We start from the raw sequence: 25,434 nt of genomic DNA, 5'->3' as shown, positions 1-25,434 counted from the left end.
AGGATAGATTACCTTTGTGTGCCTATGTGGTCTGTGGATACTAATAAACTACCTGGCTCATCTAAATGTTAAAATATCTTTTTTTTCCCTCCAGAGATCTCCTACTTTTAAATAGTCTCCTCTTAAATTCAAGTCAGTTAATAAAATAAGGAAACTCTGACCTCCAAAACTGGCCTAGGAGAATCTCCGTTTACTCTGCAATAGGAGGTGGGGAGGGCGGGGAAACATCTACACATCAGCAAGGAGCAGACCAAGGGGGAGCAGACAGAGGCAAGCTGAAATCCTGTGGAATAAATCTCCTTCAATTTTTTTCAATTTTTTATTGTGATAAAATATACATACATTTGCCATTTTAACCATTTTTAGCCGTACAGTTCAGTGGCATTAAGTACATTCACAATATTGTATAACCATCGCCACTATTCATTTCCAGAACTTTTTCACTATCCCAAGCAGAAACTCGGTACCCATTAAACTATAACACCTATTCCTCTTTCCCCAGCTCCTGGTAATCTCGATTCTACTTTCTTCTCTATGAATTTGCCTATTCCAGGTACCTCACATAAGTAGAAACAGGCAATATTTGTCCTTTTGTGTCTGGCTTATTTTGCTCAGCATGTTTTCAAGGTTCATCCATCTTGTAGCAGGTATTGGAATTTCATTCCTTTTTATGGTTGAATAATAATCCACTGTATGTACAGACCGTATTTTGTTTATCCATTCATCTGTGAATGGACACCTGGGTTATTTCTACCTTTTAGATATCTAAATTATGCTGCTATAAACACTGGTGTACAAGTATCTGTTTGAGTCCCTGCTTTCAATTATTTTGGGTACATACTTAGCAATGGAATTGCTAGATGATTGTATATTTAACTTTCTGAGAAACCGCAAAACTGTTTTCCACAGCAGCTGTACCTTTTTACATTCCCAACAACAATACACTAGTGTTCCAATTCAAAATACTCTTAAGTATTCTCTGATTCACTAATTCAGAATAATGTTTACCTTTATTATCCTAAATTAAATTTCTTTTTCCTGATACAAGAAAAACCACAACAGAAAAATCAGGAACAGTAATATCTGAAGACATTTAGTATTTTCCTCTTAAATGACTTAATAGAAAATATAAAATGTGTTTAAAAATAACACTTTAAAATATAAGAGAAAAAGGAGCATAATACTCTAAAAATATATAAAGGATCCTACACTTAAAACTTGTACCATAAAAACTTGTCAATCTGAACCCTAAAAGGTCATATACTTGAAAACCTCATGTCTGAGTAAGTGGATGTAAATACTTGAGATATTTTAAAAGAAATTTACCTTTCTTATGGGTCAGTTCACACAGTACCTGGAACTAAACTGTCCAAGAAGGTCTTGCTTTAGTAAATGCAAAAGAGGAGGATGTGTAACAAGCTTACCTAAATACCACTGGCAGTAGTTTCCACAACTTTGCCCAAACTCATAGGGAGGAGGAGATGGGCGGCTAAAAGCAATAATGATGTTCTTAAACCTTCAACACCTGCTCTCACCAATCTGCCATCAAGTGCTTACAGGAGACAGCAAGTAGCAAAACAAATGGCAACAGAAAACCTTCAAAACAAATCAACAGGCATATTTGGGCGTCTATTGGTGGGAGTGGGGTGAGATAGGGGAGGTGGATATTTGTTTATTGTTGTGATTTATTTTGCATACAAAAATATAGTTCTAACTTTTGCTGGTAAACTGTTCCTAGTTCATGTGATAGCACTGAATAAATTGGCATTTATTTCATGGCAGTCCTGCACCTCTATGAAAAAGCCCACTAGGAGAACTAGCTTCAACCCATACTGCAGTTTTACATTGCTTTTAAGTAAATTGATTTTTCCAAGGTGCTTAAAGTGGTCTGTCCTCCTAATTAGGTAAATATTCCCTGTATGATCTATTTAAACTTCTGTTATGGTAAAACCTTTTCATATAGAGTAGGAAGCCAAACTTTATCCTAGACTTGCCTGGATAATTGCAAATTCCTAATTAGTTACATCCAGAACAATGGAGTTATTTTTAACAGAGATCCTCTTCCACCAGCTGTGGAGAATCTGACTGAGCTCCTGAAGAATAAATTAAATCATGTTATTTCCTGGGATTTTAGAACCTACCATTATTTCTCAAACATACTACATTTGCTCATGTATGAAGACAATTATCTGGATAATTATTTCAACAGAAAGCTTTTCATAATTGAACACTATGAGTTTGTATTACATCAACTTAGTTTAAGCAAATTTTTCTAACTGGTTGCCATTATAAAAACCTTCATCTTCCAGAGTCAAAACAAGGATGTATCGGAAGCCTAAAATTCTAACATAAATTTAGTTTTAAACATAGCCTATAGGTGCTCCAATTTTAACATTTCTCAAATTTCAGAAAGGAGCGAAGGACTGAAGTTACCACCATCCTGCTCTAGGAGTTTGGTGGTAGACACAGCTCTCTATACTACATTCCAAAAATATGAGCAAAATACCCCTATAAGTAAACAGAAAAATGTCTTGCATTTGCCAAAAAAAAAGTCAGGACAGCACAAGAATATTCCATTAAGAACCTAGTTTAGAACTCAGTAAGTGCCTCCTGAGTCAATAAACAAGTGAATGAAATAAAATTAATTTTAAAATCAAACAATCATTTAACACAAGGGACATTTTAAAAGGATACTTACTAGAATCTCAAATAATGCTAGCTTTTGCTGAACACCATCTCACTAAAATCTCCTCCCTCCAGTTATTTAAAAACTGACAAGCAGTTGTAATATTATAGAAACAAAAGATATTAGGAGCCAGTGACTGAACCGACAGGGAGTATTGCCAAAGACATCTCATCAGCCAATGAAATTACAATCCAGGTGTTTCAGAATGCTAAACTTGCATATCTCAACTAGGGACAAAAAGAGATTCAAGGACTGATCCATTTTTAAACTGAGAAACCTCCCCACCTGTAATAGCTGATCACTATAGTCTATCTTACCTGATTTATACCTGGTGGTTTAAAAACCTCCCAACCCCCGATTCCAACCCCACATACCTCCGGTCTCCAAGGGCTGATCCTTGACACTAAACCTGCACCATGAACAATTCCCCTCTGGGTAAGCTTGTGACTAGGGATCAGCCTCTCACTGGCTGTACCTTGCAAAGAGTTCAAGTACCAACATCAAGTCATCCTCCCAAGTGAGCCTATATTTGGCTTCTACAGAAACGTGCCTCTGTCTAGCTACAGTGATTGAAGCATTCTCTGCCGTTTAAAAAATACATTAATACTGTACCATTCTGTGTATTTTAAGGTCAAAAAAAAAGTGTGGGCTTATGAATATTTTCCTATATTCAAAGGCATTCAGTGTCAACTAAAGAATAAAGCTTTTCCTCAACCACCTAAGTGCATTCCCAACAGCTGTTAAGGATGAGAATTAAGGTTTACTTGAAAATAATGTCTTAACACAAAAAACTCTCATTGAATGGATTAACCTTGTTAAAGTGAAGAAAAGGCAATTGTGATTTCTAAAGTGAAAACAGAGGTAGGGTGCAAAGATACCCCTACACAGAAAATGATTCTTTTCCCCCATTCTCAGCTATAATTATTGAAAGCTCAAATAACAGGCTTACTAAGATAATATACAGGAACTAAAGCTTATGCCTCTACCATTGTTTTGGAAGTTCCTCTAATAAGAGATTGCACTTTGTCCCCTCCACCTCAAGAATGACCCTGAATCAAGCAGACTGCCTTGTCCACTTCAGCAATGCTAACCAGCTACGGACCACATGTAAGAAAATACAACTTTTGAGAGGTCACAAATCAACTATTACATTAGGAGTAGGGAGAAAATGAAACTGCAATCTAAAGATTGAAACTTTATTTACTCGTCACAAAGGAAAAAATAAAACACTTTTCAAAGTGTCCAAACACAATTTGGAGGTCTCTGAAAACATACAAAGTAATACTGTAAGAACAGCTCAGTTTTTAAACTTTGGAATATAATGAACTATGGAGTTTGTATAAGGCTTTGCTAAACACTTTTCAATACACTTGACTCATTAACGCCTTGTGACAACCACCTGAAAAATGGTACAGGTGAGATGTTTTCTCCTTATACTAAAATGAGAAAACCCAGACTGAGAGGTTCAGTAGTCTAACAGGGACACACAGCCAAGAAGTAAACTAAGTCCTTGACAGATTAGATATTCTGATTTCAAACCGATACTCAGATGTGGCCTGCACCAGGGTGTATAAGATTTCTAATCTTTGCCAATCATTTCGATACCTTTATCTTTTAAATTATGTCTCATTTGTACTAAGCACCTTGATGTCCTAAAAATGGAACCATACATCCTGAGTTAAATCATGTTTCCAATATTTGTCACACTCACAAGAACACTATAATCCAATAACATTGTTCTTATGTTGGTTCCTTGAAAATAACTATGATCCCAATAGTCAGGAATGGGTATGAAAGGGTTTTTCAGCTAACTGATGCCTCACCTTTAGTTGAATTTACAATTTTCAGAGCTGGAGGCCATGCAATTCACATAACACTAAAATAATATAGAACAATTTAAAGCTGATTTACTTGTGTAGGTCTTTCAGGATCATATAATGCTCTAGGGTCAGGATTATGAGCTGCAATTATCCCTGAGCAGTACAGCAACTATGAAAGATACAGCAGACTCAGATATATTTATAATGAATCTGGAAGTTACTGCTCTTAAAATTCTAATAAAAAGAGATTATTTTATCATCTGTCTTTTCCTGAAAGCAGTATGCAAAAAAAAAAAAAGGAAAGAAGAAGGTATTGGGTTACTGGATATTTATGGATGAAATCCACATAAATGAATGCTTACTTTAACATGAGTTGGAATTTTCACTATTTCATATAAAATCAAAAAGTTGTTGAAATTCCTTCTACCAAATAAATTCTAAAATGTAACAGATTTAAATTAAATCCACTAATCAGAAAACTATTTGACCATATGCCACCTAAAGAATCTTTCTTGCTGTTTGTTTCAATCTTAAACATATTCTTCCCAATTCACAGACAGATCTAGTGCTTTTTATGTGAATTTCATTCTCTGGTAGTAAAGCAATGATTTTAATTCTTCAGATTAATTGTGCAGCTAGATAAGGAAAAGTGAGTGATAGTTTGGCTATATCATTTACCTGAATAAAGACATTTGAAAAGAATCACCGAATGAACAGGTAACCATGGATATCAGGGGTAATATTTTTTCAACTCCCCATCAGTGATTTTTCCTGCTGCCCCCTACTTATACTTTTATTACATTGAAATAAACAAGAAGCTCTGACTACCTTCTCAGCAATTCCTATAGGCAGTTATTTCAATCAAACAGAAAATGTCACAAAGTTTTTTTCTATCAGTTTTTACCATGACATCCAAGTATTTTTAAAAACCATTTTTTGCTTGTTTTTGAGCTATAGGTAATCCAGTATTTAAATTCCACCTAAGAGTTGAATATAATCTTCCTCTGGTGGTATGGAAGAAAGAAAACTGAATTACAAGATCTTAAAAGCAATAGAACCCAGTTAAACATGAATAGATTTGAGAGTCAGAAAGTTCTACGTTGCAATCCCCAATATGGTACCTCACCACTAGCCACAAGTAGCAGTTTAAAATAATTAAAAGTAAATACAATTTAAAATGCAGTTCCTCCATCGAACTAGCCACATTTTAAACGGTACAACAGCTACACGTGCCTGGTGGCTGCCATACTGGACAGCACAAATATAAAATCATTTGCATCACGGAAGAAAATTCTATGTAATCTGACACAAGTTACTAAATTTCTGTGAACCTCAATGCCTTGTCTATAAAATGTCCTTAACCTCACCTAAATTGAAAGATTAGAATTGTAATGAGATAATATATAAAAAACACAATACACAGTACTTAGTACACATTAGATAGCCAGAAAAGAGTAGCTATTAATACAATCCTATATTGGATTTTAATCTCTGATCGCCAACACCAAACAAGTCACTTCCCTTCCCTGGGCCTCATTTTCCTAAAACTGAAAAGCTGGGAAGTTCTTCAGGTTTTCAGTTCTAAGGACGCTATCAAATTTTACCACATAAAATGAAGTGTTAAGCAAAAGGGGCACAAACTCCTACTGAGTAAACTACTACTTAGGCTCCTACAGCCAGCTTCCTAACGGATCCCAAGCATTCCTCCAGAAACCCCGGAAGACTGGCTCTCCAATACAGCCAGCCCATGGTCTGATGTGAGCTATTTATAAGGTCTGTCTTAAAAGGTTACTGGAATATCTTTCTGAAATTGTACATACTGTAATTAGAAGCTACAACCTCCTATTCCACGATGGTATCTTGCAGTTTTAAGATCTTTTTTTAAATGAATGCTATCTTCACGTAGAATTTTTTTCTCTTAGAAGCATTTAAACCAAAACACTTTAAAAGCACATACGAGTCTAAGTACCATTTTTTAGAGACTTTTTCTTTCTACCAGCTATGCCTCATTCTTAGCCAGCTTGCGGGTGACCCTCTAACGTCTAAACAAAGTGAGAATTACACCCTTATAGGGGGGATCCCCTTGCAGGACCACAAGCATGCCCAAAGACTTTACCCTCGTTAACAGCTGCTCCCCGGGAGCCAAGAAATTTACTCAACGCTGGTTCCACAGAGGCCGCTTCCAATCAGGGGGAACCACGGGCCCCATGCAAGGCACAAAACCAGGGCCACGGGCTGCTCTTGGCTGTGGCTGCGGGTCTCTTCCCCCGGGCGTTGTCCAGGGCCCCAGAGTCACAGCGTTAACTTGAGAGTGAAGAGCAACTCAGGCAGTAGAAATGAGAACAGAGCGGTGCATTTTTGCCCGAGGCCAGAAGCCTCCAAAAAAAAAAAAAAAAAAAAAAGTGTTATTCCAGAGCAGATTCCTTTTCTTCCGGGTCTGTCTGCTCCCTCTCACTCTCTGCCTACAACCACCGTGCCTCCCCTTTTCCAATGCCCCACCTCTCTCCACATTAAAAAAAAAAAAAAAAAAAAAAAAGGTGGCGTATTCCCTCTTCCTTAGCTTTCCCCACCAGGGCCTGGAAACTGGAGGAAGTTCAAATCAAATTAACTGCACATTAAAAAATAAACAGACAAGCAATCAAGGGGTGCCCACCGAACAAACGACCTCGCCTGTCCCAAAATATGATTAACCCTGGATGGAAGACGGGGAGGAAGACTAGAAACCAAAAGGGATGGAGAGATAAACGTGTAGATCTGGGGCCCCAGCGTTGGCCCGTCGCGGCCAAATTCCAAATTTTGTTTCAAGAATATGCTGGACTGATGAGAAAATAAAAAATAAAAAGTTTTAACTTTTAAGTAAGTCCGCAAACGGCACTGTCTGGATAAAATGCCATTGCTTCCCTTCGTCAGGGATAGAAGGGTGGGAATTGAGGTTCGAAAAGCTCCAACTCCAACCGCGCACTCCTGGAAGCCTCCCGGCCAACGGCGCCGCCGGGCGGCCCAACCCAGTCTCCAGAGACACCCGGCCCGGGTGCTCGGGCTCCCACGGGGCGCCGGGACCGGGCCTTTGGGAAAGTTCGCGGGAACAGCCCGAGGCCCCACTTTCCGCCCAGAGTGACAGGCCCTTCCCACGCCGGCCGGCCCCCGCCCCGCCGCGGGCACCAGACGGTCCGCGCGGCCCCTCCCGGCCGCCTCTGGGCGCGGATTCCGCCCGCCGGCCCCACCCCGGCCCGGGCGCCCCTCGGGGTGACCGACTGACCGGAGCTGCGCTGGCCCACACACCCGGTCGCCCGCTCCTTCCCGCCGCGCCCCACTCCCCCGCCCGAGCTTCCAGCCGCCTGCTCGCCGAGTCCGGCCGCAGCCGCCGGTTACCGCCCCCAGCCCGGGGGGAGCCCGGGGGGCAGGACGGGGAGGGAGGACGTGGCGCGCACGGAGGTGGCCAGCGGCGAGGCGGGGAGTGTCCCTGAGAGGCCTGGCCTGGGCTGGGGGCCGGCGCGGGCTCGGGACCCTCCCCGCGAGCATCCCCGGGTCGGAGGTCCCGGCCCGCCCCCGCCTGGCGCGGAGAGGCGGCCCCAACTTCCAGCCCCACTTCGCACACCCGCCCTCCTCCCTCCACCATATGGAAATCTACAGCCTCAGAAAGTGACACGTCGAAGATTCCTCGGCCCCTCCGCCCGCCCTCCCCCTCCCGGGCAGCGTTCCTGCCGCGGAGATTCCGGGAGGGGGAGCGGATTCCTCGGACAAAATCTGCTGGGAAGGCCGGGGAGGACGAGGGGGGAGGGCGAGGGGGGGGGGGGAGGGAGAACCCGGGAACCACTGCCCAGATTTTTTTTTTCCATCAAGAATCTACCCGTTTCTTTCCCTCCTCCAAGCCATGGCCAGCTGGGGGGACGAGCGGGGTCCCGGAGCCCAGTAAGACGCGGCCCCAAAGCGTTGGCCGACCCCCGCTCCCGGGCCCCGTGTTCCCGGGGTGCCCAGACGAGCGCGGGGCGCCCCAGCACTCTGGCGCCAAGTTTTCCTCGGGAAGCCCGGCGCGCCCGGAGCGCTCCGGCACAGGCACGCACTTTGGCGAACTCGGCGTCCAGTCGGGGCTTTCCAGCGCGCCCTGACCCGGCGGCTGAGATTTGGGGTCCGGGTCCCCTCCATTCTCCCGCTCCTGCATGCCTTACCTTCCCTCGGGCTGAAACGCGGGGCTCCGGGCGCGCCACACACCGGGTCTCCCACGCCTTCCCAGCCGCCAGCCCCGAGAATCCCTGCCGCCCCTTCGCAGCTCCCGCCGCCGCCGCAGCCGCCGCTCTCCTTATCCTCCGGCCGCAGCCGCCGCTCTCCTTGTCCTTCGGCCGCCGCCGCCGCTCAAATAACTACCAGTAGGGTTAGATGGGGGATTCCGCCATGTCAATGATGTCGGGACCACATGGGGATTTGGGGCCCGCCCACTGCCGTAATCTGCCGAGTATAACCGCCTCCACAAGCTCAGATTCGCAGGCGCTGTGGTATCCTCCTTTCCCCCCAGACCTGCATAACTATCCGGAAACTCTTTTTGGTTCAGCCGGACTAAAGAAGTCTTAGGCTTAGGGTAACTAGCAATTCCTGAAAGGCTAGGGCTGCATATTCTGCAAACGATCGCCAACACCAATATAAATGCGGGGTTTGCTGAGTAATAATCAGAGCTAAGACTATGACATTATTTTTCATTTACACATATATTAACTTTTTTTTTAAATCCCCACAACAACCTTGTGAGCTATTTTGTCACCTCCTTTCTCTATTTCCCACAGCAGTTTGTTCATATGGTTAACATAGCGTGAACAGATTTTATTACACCGAAGTTAAAATGTCTATTTCCCCTTACAGTACCCAATATGAGCTCACAAGAGCAGAGTGTTCCTTACTCATATCTGTATTTCCGTATCAAACATAGCATAATGCATAGGCCACAGTAGGACTCATTAGATAATTGCTGAGTTATATTAATCAAGTCAAATGTAATGTATCCTGTTGTACAGACTCAAAATGGTTAGCCAACTGCATCCCATCCCACCCCTCAAATTATCCAGGGAGACAAGAAAGTAGAAATTATCCCAGAGAGGCCACTTCTCTTTTTAGCTTCCCAGGTATTCTAAATAATTACGTTAGCCTCAATTATTAGGCTACAAAGCAGTACTAGGTAGCAACCAGAGGCAATGTATTACTTTCATTGACCTAAAAAATACATAACAACCATTTGTCAGATAAAGTTATTGTACATAGTACTGTATTAAAGCTCGAAGAACATAAAAGAATATAAAGAAGAACATAAAAGAAATAGCTCCTTTTTTTGTAGAATTTGCAATTCTTTTTTGGAGATGAGGGGAATAATGGTGAATCCAGGCAAATAGGGCCCTCCCTCCTAACTGGCTTCTTTCCCCAAACGTTCCCAGAGTCTCAGCCATCTTTCTAGAACATGGTTCCAATCCTAGGCCATAGTTCTGTATTGGAAGGGAAAAAAGATAAAGCAGAGGTTCCCCAGCTCCTGCCTCAGCTTCTCTAGCTTGCCCCTGAGCCATGGCCTCCAACCCAGCTGAACTCTCATGACTTCCAAGCACCTCTCTCCCTCTGCACATCCTTTCACTCTGTCTGGAGCATACTTCTTCCTCTACGCTATCTAAAGATCATTTCCTCATCTTTGATCACACCCTCCCTTCCCATAGCCTCACAGCTCTTTTCCCCGCAATCTCATAATTCTTTTCAGTTCTTCTCACATTGCTCTGAAGTTACTGTATATCTCTTCCACTTGGCTGGTCTTGTTCATTTTTGTATCCCCAGCATTAACCTAGCATTGTGCTTTGAATATAATACCCACCTTATAAATGTTTGTTGAATAAATTAATTTTAAAGTATGTTTTAAGAATCTGAATGACTAGGGCTTCCCTGGTGACACAGTGGTTGAGAATCTGCCTGCCAATGCAGGGGACACGGGTTCGAGCCCTGGTCTGGGAAGATCCCACATGCCGCGGAGCAACTAGGCCCCGTGAGCCACAATTACTGAGCCTGTGCGTCTGGAGCCTGTGCTCCGCAACAAGAGAGGACGCGATAGTGAGAGGCCCGCGCACCGCGATGAAGAGTGGCCCCCTCTTGCCACAACTGAAGAAAGCCCTCGCACAGAAACGAAGACCCAACACAGCCATTAATTAATTTTTTTTTTTAAATGATGATTGTTTCAAAAAAAAAAAAAGAATCTGAATGACTAGATAGATGGGCAAACTTCAGAGGGTGGAAGTTTGAATTCAAGTGTAGTAAGACAGGCTTGGCAAAGGAGGTAAAAGTAGGCAAGAGAAATTCAGAAGACAGAATTATTTCTTCCAGTTTCTTCCACTAGGCTGAATTTGTTCCAATTAAGAAGAATCGTGACTTCCCTGGTGGTCCAGTGGTTAAGACTTGGCCTTCTAATGCAGGGGGTGCAGGTTCGATGCCTGGTCAGGGAGCTAAGATCCCACATGCCTTGAGGCCAAAAACCCAAAACATAAAACAGAAGCAATATTGTAACAAATTCAATAAAGACAAAAAAAAATGGTCCACGTTAAAAAAAAATTTTTTTAAATCAATGATACAAAATGCCTTAAAATTCTAAATGCATTTTCATATATATAATCTCAGCGTTTCATTTGTCTTCTTGTCCTAACACCTAACATCAGTTTTGGCACAGAATAGAAACCCAATAAGTGTTTGCAAGATGAGAGGAAGTATGGTGTAGTGGAAGAAGGATGGAAATTATAATCAGACAAAAACCAGTGACACTGGACAAGTTTTTAAAGTTCTCTGAGCCTGGGTCATTTATTTATTAAGTGGTGATATTACCTTCCTGCTAAGGTTGTTGTGAGGAATAAAAACCTCAAGCACCTGATACTCAATAAATAAATGTTGGTTCCTCCTTGAATGAATGAATGAATAAATGAATGAAGATGCCTTTACTAGAGAGAAACTTTTGAGAGGGCTCCCAACTACATGTTGAGAGATTTAAATTTCATACAATGAGAAATCACTGTAGGATTATAAAGCCATGAAGTGACTCAAGTGGGTTTCAAAGTTGATTATCCTAGCAGCAGGATATAAAGCAAGGTTCATGTCAGAGAGGCATGCCCTGAACCTATGTGGGAGATGATGTCTTAGCCCAGAGAGGTAGTTTTGCAAATGGGAAGGAGGGCTTCAACTTAAGGCAATGAGTATTATTGTCTTGCGTTGACAACAACCCAAGTCATCTGCCACCCTAGGTCCTAAGTCATAGAACCACAGTCATAACTTTGCTCCAAAAGCAACTTAGGACTTGCTCTAGTACAGAAATTAACATCCAAATGAGATGCCTAGAAGTTAAGGCCTATAACAAAATATACAGACTTGCAAACCCTTCCATCGCCCATGCAATGTAAGCTGAGTTGTATTAAAAATTTTAAATAAATAAAAGGTTCAAAGTTATACTTCCTGACTTTAGATAACTTACTTTATAACAAAAGAAATGCAAATTTAACATATTTGAAACTAGCATTGAAAAGGTCTCAAACCATTAAACCTGTAATACTTCTCAGCCTAAGATTTGTAAATTCAAACCTCTTTCTCAAAGATCACTATAGCTAGTAATACCTAATATCTAGAAGACCCAGCCAGGTTCTCAGTCTCCATATCCTACCTCTGCCTGCAGCTGGGGTTGCTAGATTCTCACAGGCAGGCTCAGTCTTGCCTCTAATCTTGAAACACAATCTTGACCTTAGAGGACATTAACTCTTTGCATCTACTTCTTGTTCTAATGTACTGAGCCAGATCTGATACCAGCTTCAATACGAATATTGATGAAAAACGAATTAATCCTGTTTTGAAGAGTGTTCAGAATTCACTAGAGTACGAACTAGAGTAAAGGTTAGCCAGCTCAGTCAACAATAAAATCTAAGAGCAACATTGCAACTTCACTTTTCTCCAGAACAGTTCAACCAGTCAAGCTATAGTTTCACCTTCCTTACTATTGTTCAATGCAAGACAAAAGCAAATTGTAGCCATATATATATATATATATATATACATATATAAAGTCATTTCCAAAAGAATATCTCTCCCACAGTTATCAGAACTATTCAGGTAGAAGCTGAATAAGCTGCTGTCAGGGCTCATAAAATCACAAGGTTGATAGAGAGCTAAAGTTTTTCGGCCTGCTCTCTCCCAAAGCAGAATCTTTGCCCCATGTCAATGACAGCTAAGCACCCAGCCTCAGCCTGAGCACCACCAGGAAAAGGGAAAATGCTTCTTTCCAAGACAGCCTTTTACCAACAACTCTAGACCTAAACCAAGTCTTCTGAAAACCGCCTCCTTGCAGCTTTCCCCCACCTGTCCTGTTTCTGCCCTCTGGAGGCAGATAAAGTAACAACAGTCACCGTCCACACGACTTCCCTTCCAGTGAATTGACCTTACCAGTTATACCTGTTCTGTTTTCCTGGATAAACATCTCTGACTTGCTGACCTCTTCATCTCATCACATGGCTTCCAGATCTCTCTTCATCCTTTTCTTCCACCACCTCTAGGTACCTAACTACTTGTTCAACCGCTCTGAAAGCTGGGTATTCAGATTCTGTCCATAATATTTCAGGCATGATCAGCACACAGCCAGAGTGGTACCCTTTCCTGCTTTAATTTGGACAAAATGCTTGTATCGTTACAGTTTAATATTGTGTTAATTTTCTTAGCATGCTCTTCATCCTGTTAACTCATGCTTTCTTCTTCCATGAAAAGTTGTCAAGCTGGGCATACATCAGGAAAACAACTGATTTTATTTTAATTGGTTTTAATTACTGTTAAATAGTTGAATATTTCATTTTATTAAATTTCATTTTTAAGTTTCATTCTTATATTCCAGCCTACCTAGTACTTTCTGGACAACCTTTCCCAGCTTTGTGACATTGATAAGTATGACAAGCATGATTTCCATGTTGCCATCCAAGTCACTAATAAACCGCAAAGAAAGACAAGGCCAAGAACAACTAGTAATTTTTCTCCAACTGAAGGTAAATTTGAGGCGAAGTCATTTAAAAAGCTCTGAACTTGTCCATCACACTGACTTACTCTGAACCCCACACAATAGTGGAGCAAGTTGGGTCTGACTTTCTTCATAGTCATTTTTATTATTCTTGCCCACTCTCATACCTGATTTACTCCTATGATCATTTTTTCTTCCTAAGATGTCAAGACTTCTGTATGATACTTGAGTCTCTTAACACCAGGTATGCTAAATATTATCTTCCTCAAACAAATTCAAAATTTGCCCTGGATAGAAATACATGTAGATATATGTGTCCTTCACAGAGAAATGAAGCAAAGAAATGTCTTTAGCTCAGGCTACATGCCTCAGATACAAACCATTTTAGTCAAGGAAAGATTCTGAGATTTGACCAGAAAGCAAGGAGTTGGAAAAAAGTAAACTTATTGCAGAGCCAGCTGGGCCCATTCTGTTTGTGAAGAGTTGGATATCATATTTGAAATTGCTTCTCGTCTTTTGTGTAGTTACCACAGTATGTCTTTTAGTTCTTGGAAGCATACTCACTGGTATTTCACATGCAATCTGTGTGTCTCAGAACTCAGTGTAACTCAGGGAGTTAAATCACATATACATTAATACCCTTGCTCTGACTCTGACAGCCACCATTATTGCAGGACATCTCACTACCCTTGTACTCTTCCTGGTTCTTTCTAGAAGTCTCCTGTGAGTTTACAAGCAAGTTTTTTCAGAGTGCTTCAGTAACTTATTAACCCAGCCAGAGCAGCTAATATGGCACATCCCACTGTACTGAGCCCCCCTACTGTTGGTAAAACCATGGAGAGCCCACCCTGGTTACCCTATAAGGCCAGCACCTCCCTCGGACAGACTCACTTCTCTCTGTCTCTGGACAAACTCTGTGAGATATAATTAACATACAGCACTGTATAAGTTTAAGGTATACAGCATAATTATTTGACTTACATACATCGTGAAGTGATTATCAGGATAAGTTTGGTGGCCATATATCACCTCATATAAATATAAAATTAAAGAAATAGAAAACAAAATTTTTTTCTTGTGATGAGAACTCAGGATTTACTCTCTTAACAACTTTCATGTACAATATTTCATATACAACAGGGTTAATTATATTTATCATGTTGTACATTACATCCCTAGCATTTATCTTACAGCTGCAAGTTTGTCCCTTTTGACTGCCTCCATCCAGTTCCCCCTCCCCACATCCACCACTCCTGCCTCTGGTTACCATGAATCTGATCTCTTTTTCTATGAGTTAGTTGGTTAGTTTGCTTTGAAAATATAATTGACCTACAATACTATGTTAGTTCTCGTTATACAACATAGTAATTCGATATTTCTATACTGTTTCAAACTGATCACCAGGATAAGTCTAGTTACTATATGTCACCACAAAAAGATATTACTTAGTTATTGACTGTATTCCCCACACTGTACATTTCATACCTGTGACTCATTTATTTCCCTACTGGAAGTTTGTACATTGTAATCTCCCTCACCTATTTCTTTGCTCCCCCTACACCCTTCCCCTCTGGCAAACTCCTGTTGGTTCTCTGTATCTATAACTCTGTTTATGTTTTGTTATGTTTGTTCATTTGAGGTTTTTTTAGATTTCACATATAAGTAAAATCATACAGTATCTTTCACTGTTTGACTAATTTCACTTAGCATAATGCCTTCAAGTTCCATCCATGTTGTCAAAAATGGCAGAATTTCCTTCCTTCTCATGACAATAATATTCCATTGTATGTATATATATATATATATACATCACATCTTCTTTATCAGTTCATCTATAGACAGACAATTAGGTCGTTTCCATATCTTGGTTGTTGTGAATAATGTTGCAATGAACGTGGGAGCACAAATATCTCTTTGAGATTCTGATTTCATTTTTTTAGGCTATATACCCAAAAGTGAGATTGCTGGATCACATGGTAGTCTACCTTTAATTTTTTGAGGAACCTCCATACTGTGTTTCGTAGTGGCTGCACCAATTTACCTCCCCACCAACAGTGCATGAGGATTCCCTTTTCTCCACATACTCGCCAACACTTGTTTTCTGTTGCTTTCTGATAATAGCCAGTCTAACAGGTGTGAGACAATAGCTTGTTGTGGTTTTGATTTGCATTTCCCTGATGATTAATGATGTTGAGCACCTTTTCATGTATCTGTTGGCCATCTGTATGTCTCCTTTGGAAAAATGTCTATTAAGTTCCTTTGTCTATTTTTTAATTAGATTGGTGTTTTTGCTGTGGAGTTGTATGAGTTCCTTATATATTACGACTATTAACTCCTTAACAGATATACGGTTTGCAAGTATTTTCTTCCATTCCATAGGTTAATTTTTCATTTTGTTGATTGTTTCTTCTGTTGTACAGATTTTTAGTTTGATGTTGTGCAGCTTTTTGTTTCTTTTGTTCCTTTAGCTTTTGATGTCATATCCAAAAAATCATTGCCAAGACCAATGTCAAGGAGTTTTCCCCCACGTTTTCTTCTAGGAGTTTTATGGTTTCAGGTCTTATGTTTCTTTTTTGTCCTTTTAGAGTTAATTTTTAAGAGTGGTGTAAGATAGGGGTCCAATTTTATTTTCCTGCTTGTGATTATCCAGTTTTCCTAACACCATTTGTTGAAGAGACTATCCTTTCCCCATTGAGTATTCTTGGCTACCTTGTCAAATATTAGTTAAACATATAAGTAAGTTTACTTCTGGGCTCTCAATCCTGTTCCCTTGGTCTATATATCTACATTTATGCCAGTACCATACTGTTTGATTACTATAGTTTGAAATTAGGAATTGTGATGGTTTCACCTTTGTTCTTCTTTCTCAGGATTGCTTTGGCTATTCAGGGTCTTTTGTGGTTCCAGACAAATTTTAAGATTGTTTTTCCTACTTCTATGAAAAATGTCACTGGAATTTTGATAGGGATTTTATTGAATCTGTAGATTGCTTTGGGTAATATGGACATTTTAACAATATTAATTCTTCCCATCCATGAACAGGGGCTATCTTTCCATTTAATTGTTTCTTCTTCAATTTTTTTAAACCAAGTCTTATAGTTTTCAGTGTACAGATCTTTCACCTCTTTCATTAAATTTATTCTTTGGTATTTTATTGTTTTTGTTGCTATTGTGAATGGGATTGTTTTATTTCTTTTTCAGATGTTTTGTTGTTATTGTATAGAAACACAGTGGATTTCTGTATGTTGATTTTGTATCCTGCAACTTTATTGAATTTGTTCATTAGTTCTAACAGTTTTTTGGTGGTCTTTAGGACTTTCTCTATATGAGATCATGTCATCTGCTAACAGAGACAATTTTCTTCTTCCTTTCTAATTTGGATGTCTTTTACTTCTTTTTCTTGCCTAATTGTTCTGGCTAGGACTTCCTGCACTATGTTGAATAGGAGTGGTGAGAGTGTGCATCTTTGTTTTGTTCCTGATCTTAGAGAAAAAGCTTTCAACCTTTCACCATTATGTATGATGTTAGCTGTGGGCTCATCATACATGGTCTTTACTATGTTGAGATACATTCCTTCTATACCCAATTTGTTGAGTTTTTATCATGAAAGATGTTGAATTTTGTCAAGTGCTTTTTCTGTGTCTACTGATATGATCATATTATTTTTATCTTTCATTCTATGAATGTGGTGTATCACACTCATTGATTTACATATGTTGAACCATCCTTGCATTCCAGGGATAAATCCCACTTGATCATGGTGTATGATCTTTTTAATGTGTTCTTGAATTCAGTTTTCTAATATTTTGTTGAGAATTTTTGTGTCTATATTCATCAGGGATATTGGCCTATAGTTTTCTTTTTTTATCGTGTCTTTACTTGGCTTTCATATCAGGGTAATTCTGGCCTCTCAAAATGAGTTCGGGAATGTTCCCTCCTCTTTAGTTTTTTTGTAGAGTTTGAGAAGGATTGACATTAACTCTTCCTTAAATGTCTGGTAGAATTCACTAGGGAAAACATATGACCCTGGGCTTTTTTGTTGTTGTTGTTCTTGGAAGATTTTGGTGACTGATTCAATTACTTTACTCTTTATTGGTCTGTTCAGATTTTCTATTTCTTCATGATTCAATCTTAGTAAGTTGTATGTTTCTAGGAATTTATTCATTTCTTCTGTGTTATCCAATTTGTTAGTATATAACAGTTCATAGTAGTTATTTCTGTAGTATCAGTTGTAATGTCTCCTCCTTCATTTCTGATTTTATTTATTTGAGTCTTCTTTTTTTTTTTCTTTTAGTTTAGCTAAAGGTTTGTTAATTTTGTTTATTTTTTCCAAAAGACCAGCTCTTAGTTTTCTTGATCTTTTCTATTGTTTTTCTGGTCTCTATTCCATTTATTTCTGCTCTGATCTTTATTTCCTTCCTTCTGCTAATGTTGGGCTTAGTTCATTCTTCTTTTTGTAAGATCTGGTTCACTTCTATGATTTCTCATCCTGCTTTATGGACACTGTGCAAGAAGGAGGACCAGACCACTACAAGTGAGAGATGATGGTGGCCCAAACTACAGTGGTGGCAGTAAAGATGACAAAACCCCACTAATTTGTTATTGGAGGTGAGGGAAAGTTTGGAGTAAAGAAAGAAAGCTTTTTCAATTTTTGCTTTCTTTTCCTCTGTGCCCTTAGAACACAGACACAAATTCCTAAAAGTCACCAGAAGGAAAAATCCAAGTCACAGCCATGGCGTGCTTATAGTCTCTACTCCCCTCTCAGTCTCCTCTACAGACTGAGGCAGTGTTATCAAACTGACTCTTGGCACAGATCCCTTCATTGAGCATAAGATCTTTCCCAGAGTTCCCGAGGACCTGCACACCAACACACCAGAGGGGCTCAGACACAACCCCAACCTTAGACCCATGTCTATATGCCAAACAACTCTCCCTGGAATGAACAAGTTAGTTGCCCTAGGAGTTACCACTTATGACCCACCTTCAGTTGAAGGTAGTATTAAGTAAAAGCTGGTGCTGTTAACCTTATCTATGGAGAAGAGCACTGGTGAACAGTCCAGGTTCCTAACTATTGCTTTGACATGCTGTGTAATATCAGGAAAATAATTTTACCTATTTGGGTTTCAGGCTTCTTAGCTGACATATCTATAGAATAAGATGACATCTAAAGTCATTTTACCTCCAACTTTCTGTGATTCCATGGATGAATCGCATGAATTAACTAGTATAATATTTTTGATAGACCAAACACATTCTTACTTTGTCCAAATCACAATATTTGTATCTAGACTGCTCTGCTAGTTTGTTAATCATATCAATAAGGTTAACCTGATATATTTTGTTTGAATGAGTTTATGTGGCTCCTGGTGATTCATGCTCATTTCCTCTCACTGCCCAACTGCAAATTATTCAATAGTTTGGAGCTGTAGAGGGGATTGCTGCACTATTCAGTAAGTTAGACTGGGAGACCTCTCTAAATTTCATGACATTATGAAAATAAGGAAGGTTTTTCAAAGGAAATGTTATCATACACCTTATATCAGAATTATACATGGCACCGACAGGGTTAGCCCTATGAGGAGATAGCCATGTATTAGGGATATTACAAATCAAGGGGAGTTAATTTGATTTCCTTTTGATTTGTAACATCCCTATTCAGTCTAACTATGAATCGGGCCATCTTGAGTTATTAGTCATAGGATCACGACATGAAAGTTTAAATGAGAGACAAGTCAAAATAACATTATTATTGGAACATTATACTCAGTATAATAAAAAGGTATTAGTTTATGAATGAATTACACTGATACCTATAAAGTAAAGAGAGGCTGATCTTTAATGGACAAATTGACGTTCTGCCTATAATAGAGATTCAATTAATAATTATACGTTCATTTTCTTCTATTTCAGTGCCCCTTACGTGAAAATCCCTAACAGCTTTCTCTTATTCCAGTAGTTTGGCTCAAGCAAAAAATCTATCTTTCTTGATGAAGGAATAGGCTTTCTTTATTTGACAATCAGAATAAGGTAATTTATTGAGATTTCTTTTTGCCCTGGCTGCTCAGAAAGTCAGAGATAAATTTTGTTCCAAATTATAGCAATTATCCTTAGCCTAGGATTTCTAGTAAGACCATTCTTCCTCCCTTTTCATTGCATAATTCATATTCATTTTTTCTTTATTTTAGTGGACCTATTTTATCTCTGCTTTACTATATGCTGTTCTAGCCTTATGGGAGGTAGGTATAAAATTTAGGACTATTTTGGTTTCAAGTGACATGAAACCAATTCAAACTAAATTGAGGGAAAAAATATCAGGGTTAGAGTGAAACAGCTTATGCTAAACCTGGTTTAAAATTCTTAAACTGTAATAACATTTATACAAGTGAAACTAACTGTAATCATTTTTAAAATTCCATAGTTTTTATGTGACGGATCAAAGAATACACTGTTTATGCTTATTAGGATTATTCTTTCACTTACTTTTCATACATTAACTAACAACATTTACTGTTCAGCTTTATATTAATTATTCTAAGTAAGGTAATATAAATTTAAACAACCCTCTCCTTAAGGAATTTGTAATCTAAATGAGATTGTCACACATTGAGAAATAAACGCACAGTTTGATCATGAACTGTATTTTAAAAAAAATTTTTAAATTTACAACGTTGTGCTAGTTTCAGGTGTACAGAAAAGTGAATCAGTTATACAAATGCATGTATCCACTCTTTGTTAGATTCTTTTCCAATATAGGCCATAACAGAGTATTTTTTTTAGTCTGTTTTTTTCCTTAAATACTTATTTATTTATTTATTTAATTTTTGGCTGCGTTGGGTCTTCGTTGCTGCGCACGGGCTTTCTCTAGTTGCGGGGAGCAGGGGCTACCCTTTGTTGCAGTGCGCGGGCTTCTTCTTGTGGTGGCTTCTCTTTTTGTGGAGCATGGGCTTTGGGCTTTGGGCTTCAGTAGTTGTGGTACGTGGGCTCAGTAGTTGTGGCTCGTGGGCTCTAGAGCGCAGGCTCAGTAGTTGTGGCACACGGGCTTAGTTGCTGCTTAGTCCCGCAGCATGTGGGATCTTCCCAGAGCAGGGCTCGAACCCGTGTCCCCTGCATTGGTAGGTAGATTCTTAACAACTGCACCACGAGGGAAATCCCCATAACAGAGTATTGAGTAGAGTTCTCTGTGCTATACAGCAGGTTCTTATTAGTTATCTATCTTATATATAGTCAGTCCCAATCTCCCAATTTATCCCTCCCCCCCCATCCCCTGGTAACCATAACTTTGTTTTCTACATCTGTGACTCTACTTCTGTTTTTTAAATAAGTTCATTTGTACCGTTTTGTTTTAGATTCCACATATAAGTGATATTATATGATACTTGTCTTGATCATGAACTGTATTTGATTAATCAGAACCAATAGGAGATATACACACACACAGATATTGATATATATATTGAGAAAGAGAGAGAGATTGATTTTAAAAAATTGGCTCATGTGATTATGGGGGTACAGACTGGAGATCCAGGGAAGAGTTGATGTTGCAGCTTGAGTCTGAGCAGTCTGAAGGCTGACTCTCCCTTCCTTGGGGGATGTCACCTTTTTGGTCTTAAGGTCTTCAACTGATTGGATGAGGCCCACACATTATGAAGAGTAATCTGTTTTGCTCAAAGTCTACTGATTTAAATGTGAGCTCATCTAAAAAATACCTTCACAACAACATCTAGACTATTGTTTGACCAAATATCTGGGTTTCATGGAATAGCCAAGTTGACAAAATTAATCATCACATGTACTTTAAAGTAAAACTAGACTAAGAGTATAAATGATATCTTATTTATGGGTCTGAGTTTATCCCAAAATGTCTAGCACTGCCTCAAAAATAATAGATGCTCAGTAAATATTTGTTGAATTACCAAATTGGAAATTATATTAACTCTGAGATTTTATCCTACCTTACTGTCTTTATTTTAAAATATATATGGTATTTGAAATCAGAGTTTGCACATTTAGAAAAGTAAATAAAAATTTAGCAATCCAAATATTTCTGAAAGTAGCACAATTTAGGTATGTTTCATTTTATGGCATGATTCATAAAATGAGTATAATGTCCACCCAAAGATTATGATTTTTACTAGTACAAGGTAGCATTCTAAGGCTTCATGCAAACAAAAAGCCATTGTATGCATTTGTCAGTATTTTAAGTATTGTTATCTTTAATTTTAAATAAGGCTGGCACTGCTGATGATCAATGATGCTGAATACATGTGAAAACACCAAGATGTGAACAGTTGTCTCCTCCACATAAAGACTGCAAATAGAGTGGCAGCTATGTGGAAATCTGGTGCCTTTAAATCTTTCTCAATTCACATTCTACCCAAGGCCCTAGCTTTAAGAAAGTCATCTTGAAGATTATTACTCAGTCAATAATTGTGGTACTTACCTCTCAGCACATCAGAGGTAATGCACATTGTCAGTAGGAGCACTCCAGTAATTACTATTATAAGCAATAATAACCGCTCATATTTCTAGTTATTTATGGCTTATTATGTGCTTTCATTTACATTACCTTGTAATGCAACTGTTATCATCATTGTCACCATTGCCTCCATTTTATAGATGAGGAAACTAATTTGAATTCAGGCAAGAATGATAATCAAAATATTTAACATTGGGTATGACCTTGAAACCAACAGATCAGAACGAACATCAGCCTTCACACCATGTAGGTATGTCCTGGATGAATATCAACCTGCATCTAGGTATTATCACTCTAAATGGTACTATCTACGCTATATTCCACAGGCTTCTCTTTTTCCACTAAAGCAGTAATCCAACGGCACGGGAGCTCTTTACAAGTCCCTCTGGAGCTTACAGGACAGGAGCTCCAACTCAGACCAACCTCAGAGTTCTGGTGAAGAAAGTTTGTCTCAAGATCATTTCCTTAACAAATCTATCCTTCTACACTAACTTTGGCTCCACAGTGCCAAAGCAATCAAGTGAGTGCTGAAAGTCAGTTATTCTGTTGTTTGCTCTTCTGTTACCCCTAACAGTATTATTGTTTCCTTATTTTTACTAGAATTATTGAGTTGACAAGTTATTTTGACCTCTAACAGACATAATTGCAATGGGGAAGTTGAGAAAAATGGGTAAAGTATCATCATGACAACTAGTTGCTGACTGAACAACAGTCAAACCATAGGAATATTATGAAGTTAACATTATTAATGAAGGCTCTCCTCCTTCTGCACACTTCCCAGACATTTACCAGCTTCCACTACCCAACAACGATGGATCCATTGTAGCCCTAACCTAAGTCTGTCTGCTCTAAAGCCCATTTCTTCGGGATCTCTTAAGTGACCAACCCTCATTAATTCACACATTCAGTCATTTCACTCAAACACCACTTCTTTACAACTCAACAATGTGCCAGGTTCAGAAGTGTTATAAAAGCAAATAAGACATAATTCTTAACCTCTAAGAGTCTGGTGGGAAAGACAGCAAAGTAAATTAAGGATCACATGCAGTGGGACACATGTTAGGCCAGAGGTTAGAGTTTATGCTCTAAGCAAAAAGACGATATGGCTAGGCATGCCCTAAAGAGCAATCTTTCTTCCATGAAGATCTATAACATATGTCTTCAAAGCCTTGACCCAAGGGAGAGAGATTTTCAGGATGGTAGAAATCAAGAGCATAGAAGGTCTTGTGTGCCCCTCAAATTATCCTGTCTACCTAGTGTTTGACTCCTCCCTGTATAGCAGTAATTGCAATGAGCACTTTCCACTCTTTTCCCTCTTACCATTAAAATTCACAAAGAGATAAATGACATGTGTGGTGACCATGAAGAATAAGCCTCTCAGATCTCCTGCTGTAAGGAGCAGAGCTGACTGACAACTCCACCTTCCATGCCCGTGGATCCACCACCACATTCTATGAGGCCACATTTCCTTCAGACTGATCCAGTGAGTGACTGAATATGGCAGGGGTAGGAAGGCAGGTTATTCCTTCAGGACATGGGGCCCTATAATGGATGGCTCTGGCTCAAAGACTCCTCACTGGGCTGGCCAAAACTTTGTTAGAATTGAGGTCTAGTCTGAGTCTCCTCTTACCCAGTCCTTCTTCCTTCCTCCCCTCCATTCACAGGTATCAGAACTGCACTGCACTCTGAGGCTTTCCTTACCTACCTACTTTTTTCCCCTTTATTTTTCACAGGAATCTCCCCCAATAAATCTCTTGCATGTCTAATCCTGTGTTCACATCTGCCTCTCAGAGGACCCAAATTAACACAACATGGAAAATTAAGAACTTCATTAGCTACTGTCACTGGAATTTTTGAAAATAAACTAGCTGCCCTCCCAGGTATTTTGGTTTTACTGTAAGAAAACAAGAATCAAGCCAATTGAATGTGTTATTTTGAAGAGGATAGCAACTGTATTTCATTTCTTGCTAATGCTTGTGTTGGATATTTCCCTCCAAATTTACTCTCTTCTGCTCTGTGCCTCTGAAGGCCAACCTCATTCACTGGGCTCACATTAACAGGCTTTCTTGCCCTCTAGCTTCTGGTTGGGTTTCACCATAAGAAGTACAAATGGATATGGGAGGACAGGAAGATTGTGTGGCTGTGTATTTATTTTCCAGGCTCCCTCTATGTCAAGCCACAGGCTGGCATTAGCTGTGTTTTTCTATCAAAGGCAACTACTCCAGTCAGGATGCCTGAAGTGGTAACAGATTCTCAAGTATTTCATCATACCCCATTGCTTTTCCTTAACCTTGCCCACACTTTGTAAATATTCCTTTCATTAAACTCTCTTCTGTTTCCTACCTGTTTTCTGCTAGAACTCTAGGTGATATCTAATAATTCCCTCGTCTTTCGTGGGGTATAGAGCAGGTATGACTATTTTTACAAGTCTTTTCCTCTGTTTATTTACTAGATTACATTTTCTGTTTGTATGCTATCTCATCTTTGCTTGCTAGGTTAGTATCTATTCTTAGAAAGTAGAATGCCAATGGTGATAACACGTTGAAAACATAGTTTATTTTTACTGTTGTTGGCATGTAAAATGATGTGGATTATAATCTTAACATTATAAATTTTATTCACATTTGATCTTTTTCCACATAAAATCTATATAGAGATATTTTTGCTTATGGTTTATGAACTTTTCTCTGCGTTGTATTTCAACAAAAAGGGTTTTTTAAAGTCTTTATCTTTATGGTACATCCTAAATTCTTTGCAGAAGTAATGAAAAGGAAAGAAGAAAAGACCTTCTAATTAAATCACTATCTAACATTCATTTAGGCCTATACACTTCCCCATGAGTATTGCTTTAGTTGCATCTAACAAGTTTTGATATGGAGCAATTTTACTGAAATTTAGACCTAATGATTTTCCAATTTTCATTATTATTTATTAATTAATATACAAATTATTAAGAAATATATTTTGAAATTTCCAAATATAGTGATATTTTATCTACTAATGATTTTTAATTTTTTGTGAGCTAGTACTTGATAAATTAACTTTTTTTTTTTAATATTTCTTTATTTATTTATTTTTGGCTGTGTTGGGTCTTCGTTTCTGTGCGAGGGCTTTCTCTAGTTGTGGCAAGCGGGGGCCACTCTTCATCGCGGTGCGCGGGCCTCTCACTATCGCGGCCTCTCTTACTGCGGAGCACAGGCTCCAGACGCGCAGGCTCAGTAGTTGTGGCTCACGGGACTAGTTGCTCCGCGGCATGTGGGATCTTCCCAGACCAGGGCTCGAACCCGTGTCCCCTGCATTGGCAGGCAGATTCTCAACCACTGCACCACCAGGGAAGCCCCCGATAAATTAACTTTTAACAGTGCAGGTGTAAGAAAATATATATGTCTAATTACTGGGTACAGGGTTCCAAATATGTATTAGACCAAAAACACTTAAAGTGTGTTTGAAACCT

The 25,434-nt window shown here is 39.4% G+C and overlaps 1 protein-coding gene and 1 long non-coding RNA gene across 5 annotated transcripts in view; one reads left to right on the top strand and one right to left on the bottom strand.

Annotated features, from left to right (window-relative positions):
- Positions 1 to 8,930, bottom strand: part of FNDC3B (fibronectin type III domain containing 3B) — a 350,839-nt gene extending 341,909 nt beyond the window's left edge. The window contains exon 1 of one of the 4 annotated variants that reach the window (XM_082458921.1): positions 8,676 to 8,930. The gene's annotated coding sequence lies outside the window, so the exon portion shown is untranslated. Of the gene's footprint in view, positions 1 to 6,622; positions 6,962 to 7,765; positions 8,055 to 8,675 lie in introns of those variants that run through there. The other 3 variants (XM_082458919.1, XM_082458922.1, XM_082458920.1) reach the window with 3 other exon arrangements.
- A 9,162-nt stretch (positions 8,931 to 18,092) lies between these two features.
- Positions 18,093 to 25,434, top strand: part of LOC309659390 — a 32,675-nt gene continuing 25,333 nt past the window's right edge. The window contains exon 1 of the long non-coding RNA XR_014262772.1: positions 18,093 to 24,389. This is a non-coding gene — a long non-coding RNA (uncharacterized lncRNA). The remainder of the gene's footprint in view (positions 24,390 to 25,434) is intronic.

The sequence above is a fragment of the Balaenoptera physalus genome, assembly GCF_965194825.1.
Source record: "Balaenoptera physalus genome assembly, chromosome: 4".
In the NCBI taxonomy this organism is placed as follows: domain Eukaryota; kingdom Metazoa; phylum Chordata; class Mammalia; order Artiodactyla; family Balaenopteridae; genus Balaenoptera; species Balaenoptera physalus.
Note: the sequence above shows the minus strand (reverse complement) of the source record. Positions and strands in the feature narration are given on the sequence as shown.